We start from the raw sequence: 9,973 nt of genomic DNA, 5'->3' as shown, positions 1-9,973 counted from the left end.
TGTAAAAGATAATGTATGTATAAATAATACCAGCATTATTAATACTTGCATTAATAATACAAGCATTACTAATACACCTTATTCAACAGTATTCTTATACACTCTACCAAATGACCCGTTATAGTCTAACTTTTACTTTTGCAAGTTGTAACAAATTTTATCTATAATTTATATCTATAATTATATTACTACATATTATATTATATTATATTATACTATTATATTATATTATATTATATATTATATTATATTATAATTATATTATATATGATAATATATTAAAAGTGTGAAGGCCCTTAGAAAAGTTATTTGAACCTTTTTTCCTTTATTAAAAGACTCTTCTTTATAAAAACTGTCTTTTCACTATATTTTTAATTTATTATTTAATTATTTTTTATTATATTAACCAGACTTCCTAAAATATATTGGACTCCTAAAATATATGAAAGGAGAATCAATTAATATTTTTCTTTGTACATATCAATTAGAAAAATACTCCTAAAAAGGATAGAAAAATACTCCTAAAATAGGACTCTATTAAGGAAATACTTCTACAAATATTGAGAGGCATGTTAAACTAGAGAAGAAACTGGTTTACTTATTGGAAAATATAATTTATGCCCATCTAACTTGATTCGGTTGCATGTCTAGATTGGTGGATGCTTAACTTTCTAACCCTCAACTTCTTCACTATTTTTGTCAACATAATAGAATCCAACGTTCGTATATATATGTCTTCTTAGTTTTAATTCAAGTCAATCTTTAGTGTCCAAATTTTCTCTCAGACAAAATTTTTTTCATCAAAACTGAACTTTGTGATTATTATTGTATTCTCTTGTTATAGTTTACAGGTTGTAGATGAATTTATAGGTTGTAGATGAATGTCGATCGCTTTGAGGAATTTTTTTAGGTAAAGGTTAGGTTTATTTGTATTATTTTTATATCTCTGTTTTGAGAATTTTTTTTGCAAAGTAAAGTTTAGTTGTATTATTTTTATATCTCTATTGTGATATTATTTTGTTATAGTTTACAGGTGGTAGATGGGTGTCGGACGGCTTTGAGAAATTTTGTGTGTAAATTTTAGATTTAATTATATTATTTTGATGCCTTTATCGTCGTGTTTTGTTGCAGTTTACAGGTGGTAGATGAATTGAATTTTTTTGGTAAAGAGTAGGTTTAATTAAATAAATTCTCCAAAAGATGTTGAATTAATTATTGTATTCATCTTTATTATTTAACAAATATCCTATTTAGTGTAATGTTTGAACTCAATAAAATGGGGTACACACACGAGGTGGGTACACCTAAACTAGTATGTATGTATATATATATATATATGTATGTATGTATCATATGCCGGGATGGGGAACAAGGCTTAACATGTACTTAAAACTTTAGTCTGAATTGTGTAGCTCAATCGTTATAACATACGAAGGCACCCATGGGTTATATTAGTCCAGCTCTCCCCCAGCTAGAAGGTCAAGTGCGTGTGGCTGCACGAACCAGAGGGCATACATATGCACTATGGGAGATTCAAACCTCCCTGCATATCTAGGTGACACAAGCACCAGATCATGTAATATGACATGGGGGACTCGAACCTATGATGATAGTGATAATAATAATAATAAAATAATAAGAGGGACTCGAACCTCCCGGTCATATAGACCACCTGTCGACAACCGCAATTTTCAGTGTTGGTCCCTCGAGATCTTTACTTTCACGACTCAGCTACACAACCCTTATTAAAGCCCAATTAAAATAAGTATCATACATTCCTATTCATTGAACCATATTACACATTAAGACATACATTGTTTGTATCATCATACCAACTACTCTTGCAAGATAACATCAACATGCCACACCAATTATCTCCACTTGGGGAAATTCACAACCCGTTTGGTTCAATTTTATAAATTCCTACATTTCTCATAATTAAAAACCAATTTCACAATATGGGGTTGGGGTCATAATCACTTCAAAAGTCACAAGTTTGGAAAAAATCACAATTTCCCAGTTCATTCACCATTCCCATGTATCCACAAGTTCAAAACCATAATTTAAGCATGAATAATCATATGTAAACTATGGGAAAAACATTGTTCAACAACAAGCGTTCAAAACCCTAAACTCTTGATTTCAAACCAACATAAATATCTTATGAACATTACTTTAAAACATATTTTTTTACAAATTAACAATGAGAGAAGAGTAACATGCCTGAAATACCAAGTTTCACAAAAAGAATTCAACCATTGAGCCTTTGGATGACCTACTTCTTGGAAACTCAAAGTATGGCTGCTTGAGAGAATTTAACAGAGCTTTTGAAAGTATTTTTGTGAGTCAACAATGCTAATGGGGTCCCCAATAGGGTTTTAGGTCGTGGATTACAATTGGGGTAGAGGAAACATATCCAAAGTGCCCTTTATGAAAAGACTGAAAATTATTACAAGTGACTATGGGTTACTATACGATCGTATAGACATATTACGACTCATCACAAAGAGTCATAGTCAAGATAGAACCACCAAGACCCCATACTAGACTGGCTACGATTCATACCACCAACTCGTAACCACACTTAACAACTCATAACCACTTCTACTAAAAAAACAACAAATTTGGGATAACATACTGGACACCCTACGATTGGGAAATAATGACTTGTTATGAGTCTTTACGACTCGTGGCCTTAAGTCGTAATAAAGACAGTGTCTTGAGCCAAACTTTTTGGACACCTTACGACTTGGTCCTTACGAATCATAAGAAGTTTTGATGACTAGTTGAGAGCCACTCATACTCAGAGCAGAATACTAAGCCGTTTGTTCTGATTAAGTCACAATCGAGTCCCTACGTCCCATCATGACTCTCTACAACTCATCAGGGGAGTCGTAGTCAGGAAAGTGAGGATAAAATTTTAGAAACTTTTTGATGACAAAAAACTCGGGGCTTTACATACTCCTTCTCTTAGGATCATTCATCCTTGAATGATAGGACAATGCATTAATTAGCATGATTTGACTCCACATACCACTACTCTTACCTTTAACAAAGACAGAAAACAAAGATGCCAAGGAAATCACCATTTCCCTTAACAAAGTCAGAAAGTAAAGATGTTCAAGAACACGCATACCTCAAGCACGATTATCCAAAATGGGAAACAAGAATGGATACTTGGACTTCATGTCCACCTCGGCTTCCCAAGTAGCTTCCTCAACCTTTTGGTTCCTTCAAAGAACCTTTGCCAAAGCTACATCTTTAGTATACAACCGATGGACTTGGCAATCCAAAATCTCAATCGGGACCTCCTCGTAGGACAAAAAATCCAAAATACCCACCTTCTCTAAAAGCACAACCATCGAAGGATCACCATACACCTTATTAATATTGAAACATGAAACACTAAATGAATAGATCTCAAACTCGAAGGCAACTCCAATTCATAAGAAATATTACCAATCTTCTTTGAAACCAAGTATGGACTGGCATAATGGGGACTGAGCTTTCCCTTCTTGCCAAATCACATCACTCTTACCATGGGAGATATCTTCAAGAACACCCAATCGCCAACACTGAACTCTAACTCCCTTTGCCTCATATCCGCGTAGGACTTTTGGCAACTTTGGATGGCCTTAAGTCTATCTCAAATCACCTTCATCTTTTCCATGGCTTGGTGAACCAGATCAGGGCCAAACAACTTATTCTCACCAACCTTAAACTACCCAATAGGAGATCTACACCTCTTACCATATAAGGCCTTAAATAGAGCCATACCAATGCTAGAGTAATAGCTATTATTATACACAAATTCTACGAAAGGTAAGTGGTCAATCCAACTACCACCAAAATCAAAACACATGACCGAATCCGTCTGTGGGTGAAAAATGGTACAAAGGGTCACTTCAGTCCCCTAGCCTCACTGGAACAAACTCTAAAAGTGAGATAAAAATTAGGTACCCTGATTAGATATGATGGAGATTGGAGTACCATGAAGCTTCACTATCTCTTCAGTGAACAACTTGGCATAATCCTCAGAAGAGAAATTAGTCCTCACTAGCAAGAAGTGAGCAGACTTAGTCATCTTATCCACGATGGCCCAAATCGAATCAAATTATTGTTGAGACCGCAGAAGACTGGTAGCAAAATCCATATAATTACCTCTCATTTCCACACCGATAGTTCAATCTCTTAAGTCAACCCACTGGGCCTCAACTGCTCTACCTTCACTTGCTAACACACTGATGTGTGAGCAAATGCTAACACATTTGAGGCTTTTAACTAAAATAATTGCAAAGTCTTAAGAAACTTTTGTCATTTTTGATTGTTTTCTATTTGATATTGTAGTAAAAGTCAAGATGCAAGAGAACCAGCAATAATGGAAGTAAAAGAGTTAAATTTTGAGCAAGTAGAGAGGGAAGTATAGCTGACGGCTTGTCTTATAAGTAGTCAGCCTTGTGATAAGCTATCAGAGTTGTCGTCAGCCTTAGACAGAGAATGACCTTCATCTGGAATTTATGACGACATCTGTGATAGGCCATTAGAAGTATGATAAGCCGCCAGGCTCATCGTTAGCCTTAGACAGAGAATGAACTTCAGCTGGAATTCATGAAGACATCTGTGATAGGCCATCATAAGTATGATAAGCTATCAGGCTCATCGTTAGGCTTAGGCAGGGAATGGGATTTAAAGTGAAGAAGCGATGACAATTCTAATAAGTCATCACATGTCTGATAAGACGTCATGTCTCATCGTCAACCTAAGGCAGAGATTGTCAAAAGTAAAGAGGAACTGATGACATTTTTGATAAGTCGTCAGACCCCTGATAAGCCATCACACACGTCGTCGCTTGTTCGAGAAAATACTGTGATCTATAATTTTGTTTCCATTATTAGGCTGAAGGAATTAAAGCATATGTTGGGGTTTTCTAAAGGAGGGAATGATAGGGGAACTGACGTTTTGAGAATTTCTTCTCTCTAGTTTTCTGACTTGAACTTTACAATTATTTTTTGAGAGATTATTACAATTGTTTTGGGATTTTCTACTGTGAATCAAATTTGAGAAACACTTGTAGCTATTCATCTTGCTGTAAATTCCCTTAACCCGAGTTGTTGGATCTATGGATTTAGGTTTGTAATGTAACTAAGTGTTCAAGATTCTAACGGTGGTAGAAACTTCTTGTTAATTCCACTATTTTATACTCTGACTATTGGTTACAAACAATAGGCCTTGCTTACTGGTGATTTGCTTGAGATGAGAAATCAACCCTAGTAAGAAGTGAATTATCAACAGGGACTTGGAAGCATCAAACTTCTATTTAATAATTAATGTTGTAACAAGATTAATTAACTTGAGATAACATTCTGTTATGAAATATAAATTCCCTAAGTTTGAGAGAATTAGGTGGTTAAATGTCTAAATAGGTTGAGAAATATTTAGACAAAACTTCGACAAGGATAGTCTGCTGTTCCTACCTACCACAAGAATCTTGGACCGTTACTAGCGTCTGTCGAATCCCAACACCCATAGTGAACATAACTCTAGTTTTCCTTATCATATTAATTTCAAACACTGAATTAAGAAGTAATTATTTGTTACCTTTCCAAAAACCCCCATTCACAGGAAACTGATAACTATCAGTCGATTAACTCATAGATAACTCAAATTCACACCATGTTCCCTGTGGGATTCGACCCCAACCTAGTTGCATTATATATTGACAACGATCACTTATATTCTCGTAAGAGAGGTATAGTTTGAGCATTATAAAAAATGGCATCGTTGTCAGAGAATACGGTTGTAAATTAAAGTTGTGTGCGCTAATTAACTGTTAGTCAAGTTTCCTAGTTTTACATTTATTTGTTGTTGTTATTTGCTGCAGGACTTTTATGGTGCATGCCAAGAACCAAAAGTTCTAGAGAACCATTATTACTATTTAATCAAGAACCTTAACTAATCGGAAGAATGGTAGACCAGCAGGAGGCTGACAGGTTAGCAGCCTCAGCTAGAGCTTAGGTGAATGTGCAGAATGACGGTCAATAAGTACGGTATCCAAATCCTGAGGATAAAAACTTGGGAGACGTAGAGTTGCTAAACACTGGTAACCCAAGGCATGTAGAGCAAATATCTGCACCAGTATAGCATAATGCTAACAGAAACCATTCGTTTCGAGGAAGGTAAAATCACCAACCGGTCCAGTATGACCTCAATGATGATGATGCTAAAATAGATGGAGCAGGTGAAATGGGTGTAATTATTCCTCCACCATTAGAACTTGGGGCAAAATTTAACATTACGAGTACTATGATTTAACTCCTTAATCGGAAGGGGTTATTTGGTGGCCTTCTTGGGGATGATCGAAACTTGCATCTGGTAAACTTTATCACCATTTGTAAATCTTTTAATAACCCAGGAGTAGGTTAGAATACTATCCATTTGAGATTGTTTCTGTTGTCTCTATATGAGGAGACAACATTGTGGCTTAATGAGCTGACACCCGATTCTATAACCAAGTGGAGGCAGTTGAAAGGAGCTTTCCTAGAAAGGTTCTTTCCATCTTCCAGGAAGGTACAGTTGAGGGATGATATCAGCAACTTTACAAAGATCCCAAATGAAGCCTTTCATGATTAAAATAGAAGCTTACGCAGTATCCGAACCACAACATGACGGACGTACACTTGATGGAGACTTTGTACGGGGCTCTTAACTCTATGACAAAACTGATTGTAGATAATGCTGGTGGTGGTTCGTTTGTTGATCTTACATTCCCAGAGGCTTCAGAAATGCTTGAGAGAATGACTAAGTAGAGTTGGGCATGGCATACCATGGACTCTGTGGTAGCAAGCCCCACTATTTCTGTTGGTATGACTGCGGAACAACATAGAAGAGACGAGGAGTGTGATCAAGACATGGCTCACCTAAAAACACAGATGGATTTACTAACTCTAACACCCTAATTTTTTGAACCAGAATGCTACACGGTGCTCATGACCCCGAGGGTCCACAAGCTAACCCATGACTGATATCTGTACCTTTACGCTGCATAACATATATGTAATATGTGGAAAACATAAATAATAGACCTTAAGGTTCAACTGAAATAATTATAACATCCATATGGGTGAAAAATACCCAAGATAACTAAAGTCTAAATCAAAAATGAACTAAATCTGAACTATATCTAAAAGCCTCGAAGTACTGACTAAATAAGGAGTTGAAGGAACATGTCTCCAACTAACTCCGTAAACTAAAACTAACTGAAATAAAAAATGAGTCAAATCATATTATCTTCGGATGAAGAGGACTCACTGTAGCTCTGTATACTGGAATGCAAATGCTACTGCTGGTCTGGAACTCATGTCTCTGAACCTATGGTGTAACATGAAAAGAAAGCACCATAGCGCAAATGCGTCAGTACAACTGGAAATGTAAATACGTAATAGTGGATCTATACACTAATACATGATTTACTGATTTCTGACATGACTAAAACTATGGTTCTGTCAACATGGGTGATTGTGTCTGATAGTTTTGGGCCTAATGAAACTATCTGAGTTCCGTACTATAACTGAATTTGACTGTATCTGGCAGTCCTGGTATACTGATATCTGAAGAACTATCTGAGTTCTTTTACTGAGACTGAGCCTAAAACTCTGGGAGGTAGTTGTTTAACTGACATGCCCCAATAATACATATAGCTAAGTTAGGGTCCAATATCTACCCCGACTGGAGGGGTGTAAATACCGTACCACTGGTAAGGACAGTTGTGAGTGACCCTCATTTGGCAGGTACTCAAATGAGAATGATGGGAACCCTAAACTAATAGGTTAAGCCACCTCATCAATCCTAGTCTGACAGGTTAAGATGTCTTAACCTATGCTGGCTACATAGTTTTGGAACACAAGGATGACTGTTAAGAATCACACCCTAAACTGGTAGGTGAGTTCCCATCCATGGGTTCACTCGGTGCTAACTTCTACTCCCATTTGAAGAGACTGAACATGATTTAACTGACTGTACATGGACTGAGTAACTGACTTCCATTGACTGACAGAATAACACTACTATATGAGATTTTTGCTGAGATCATGAGATTTTAGAGGTTTCCTAAGTCACATGACTGACTGAGTTCTATAGATCATGGCTTGACTAAGATTATCGAGATAACGTGACTTGGCTCTAGGTACACAACTATATTTTTTTGGGTACGAATACTCCTAGGATTCGATGGAAGAAAATTGACATAATGACATGACTTGATCATAAGATTGGAGTTCACAATTCATAATATCATAAGTAGGGGATATTATACCACATGTAGTTTTCAACATCTTGTGCATGGTAGGGAGTGCATGGAATATATATCATGTACATATTGTATCACTTCATTATAATAAATGCTTCATACCACAACAATTATATAATTAACATGGACTTGTCATGTAGATAATATGGGACCATGTAAACATGAAATTTCTAGCATTCTAAGTATTTTATCAAACACCTTGCATGCATTCTTTAAGGCATAGGTGTGTTCATAAATTTCACCATATTAAACTACCCAAATTCATGGGTTCTAACTACATGATCATAACCTTCATGAAAGTTCATCAAATTACTACTTTATATCACAAACAACAACCACCAACATGAATATAATCATATTACCACAAAATATTTATGATTTGGTATTTTAAGATTGATTCTTGAACTCCACGGATGAAAGAAATCTGTGGATGAACATTACACATACCTGACTCAAGGTTCTTGATGTTTTTGAACTTGAAGGATTTAAAATTCTTTGATTCTTGAAGAAGATTGGGTCTTGTTCTTGGAGATTAAATTTAGAGAGAAACCCTAGTTTTGGTTTCTTAGGGGTAACCAAAATACCCCTGTCAAAATGACCTGGAAATAAACTGAATATGGCGTGTAATGGTCTGACTGACGGTTCGTTAGATACTTGACGGTCCGTCACTTAGCCTGATAGACGTGGGCCAGAAATGGGGTTCACCGGATAAGAGTTGATGGCCTGGATGATAGTCCGTCACAACTTTGATGGTCCATCAATGATACACCCAAATTACACCTCTCTTACGAGAGAGTAAGCGGTCGCTGTCAAATATAGAACCCAACCAGGTTGGGTGTCGAATCCCACAGGGAATACTGTGTTACTAAGTATTGTAGTTGTTACTGGACTGTTGGTTAGAGGTTCCTGAATGGGGGAGTTTGGTTTAAATTTGAAATGATAGTTATAATATAATAATGAAGCAATATGTGTATTAATATTTGATCACAGAGAATGACAAGTTAGGGTTATGTCCACCTTGTACCTTTTACTTCTCTATTAACTATGAGTAATAAGAATTTATACATGCATGCACTTATAGAGAGATGTATTCTAATTCTAAATCCAAGTGTTTCTCAACCATCAAGGATTTATTCACCTTAGTTCTCTCGAATCCAAAGTGTACAGCCAATCATACGAACTCTCCAAGTAGTTAATCCCGCTAAGGCATTAACATGTAAAATAGAGGTTGGAAACCCTATTTTCTTGTCATTACTCTCTTTTCCAAACAGTAACTTTTCTATCGAACAAGTTATTTCTATAATAGCATATTCCCTATGTTTGCAACCATGAGAATTCAATCATAACGAAGAGAGTAATGATATAAGTGGATTAACACATCATAAATTCAGAAACCCATAGCAATAGAGAGTATACTACAAGGTTTCCATAACCCTAACAAATAAAATTAGCTACTCATGAATAAAACGGAAATCACAATAGAAATATTCATCATACCAAAACTTAGAACGATCTTGGTGGAGAAGATGAATAGCGAAAATAAGAGAGAAAAACGTTTCTCTCTTTCTCTCCTCAAGTTAAGCCGCTTTCTCTTGTTTTCAAAATAATACAGAATGTCCATCCTAAATAAAAATTCAGCAACGAGTCTTTTAATAGCCTTCTATCTCA

Source organism: Capsicum annuum, chromosome 2, assembly GCF_002878395.1.
Source record: "Capsicum annuum cultivar UCD-10X-F1 chromosome 2, UCD10Xv1.1, whole genome shotgun sequence".
In the NCBI taxonomy this organism is placed as follows: Eukaryota; Viridiplantae; Streptophyta; class Magnoliopsida; order Solanales; family Solanaceae; genus Capsicum; species Capsicum annuum.
This window is presented reverse-complemented; position numbering follows the sequence as displayed.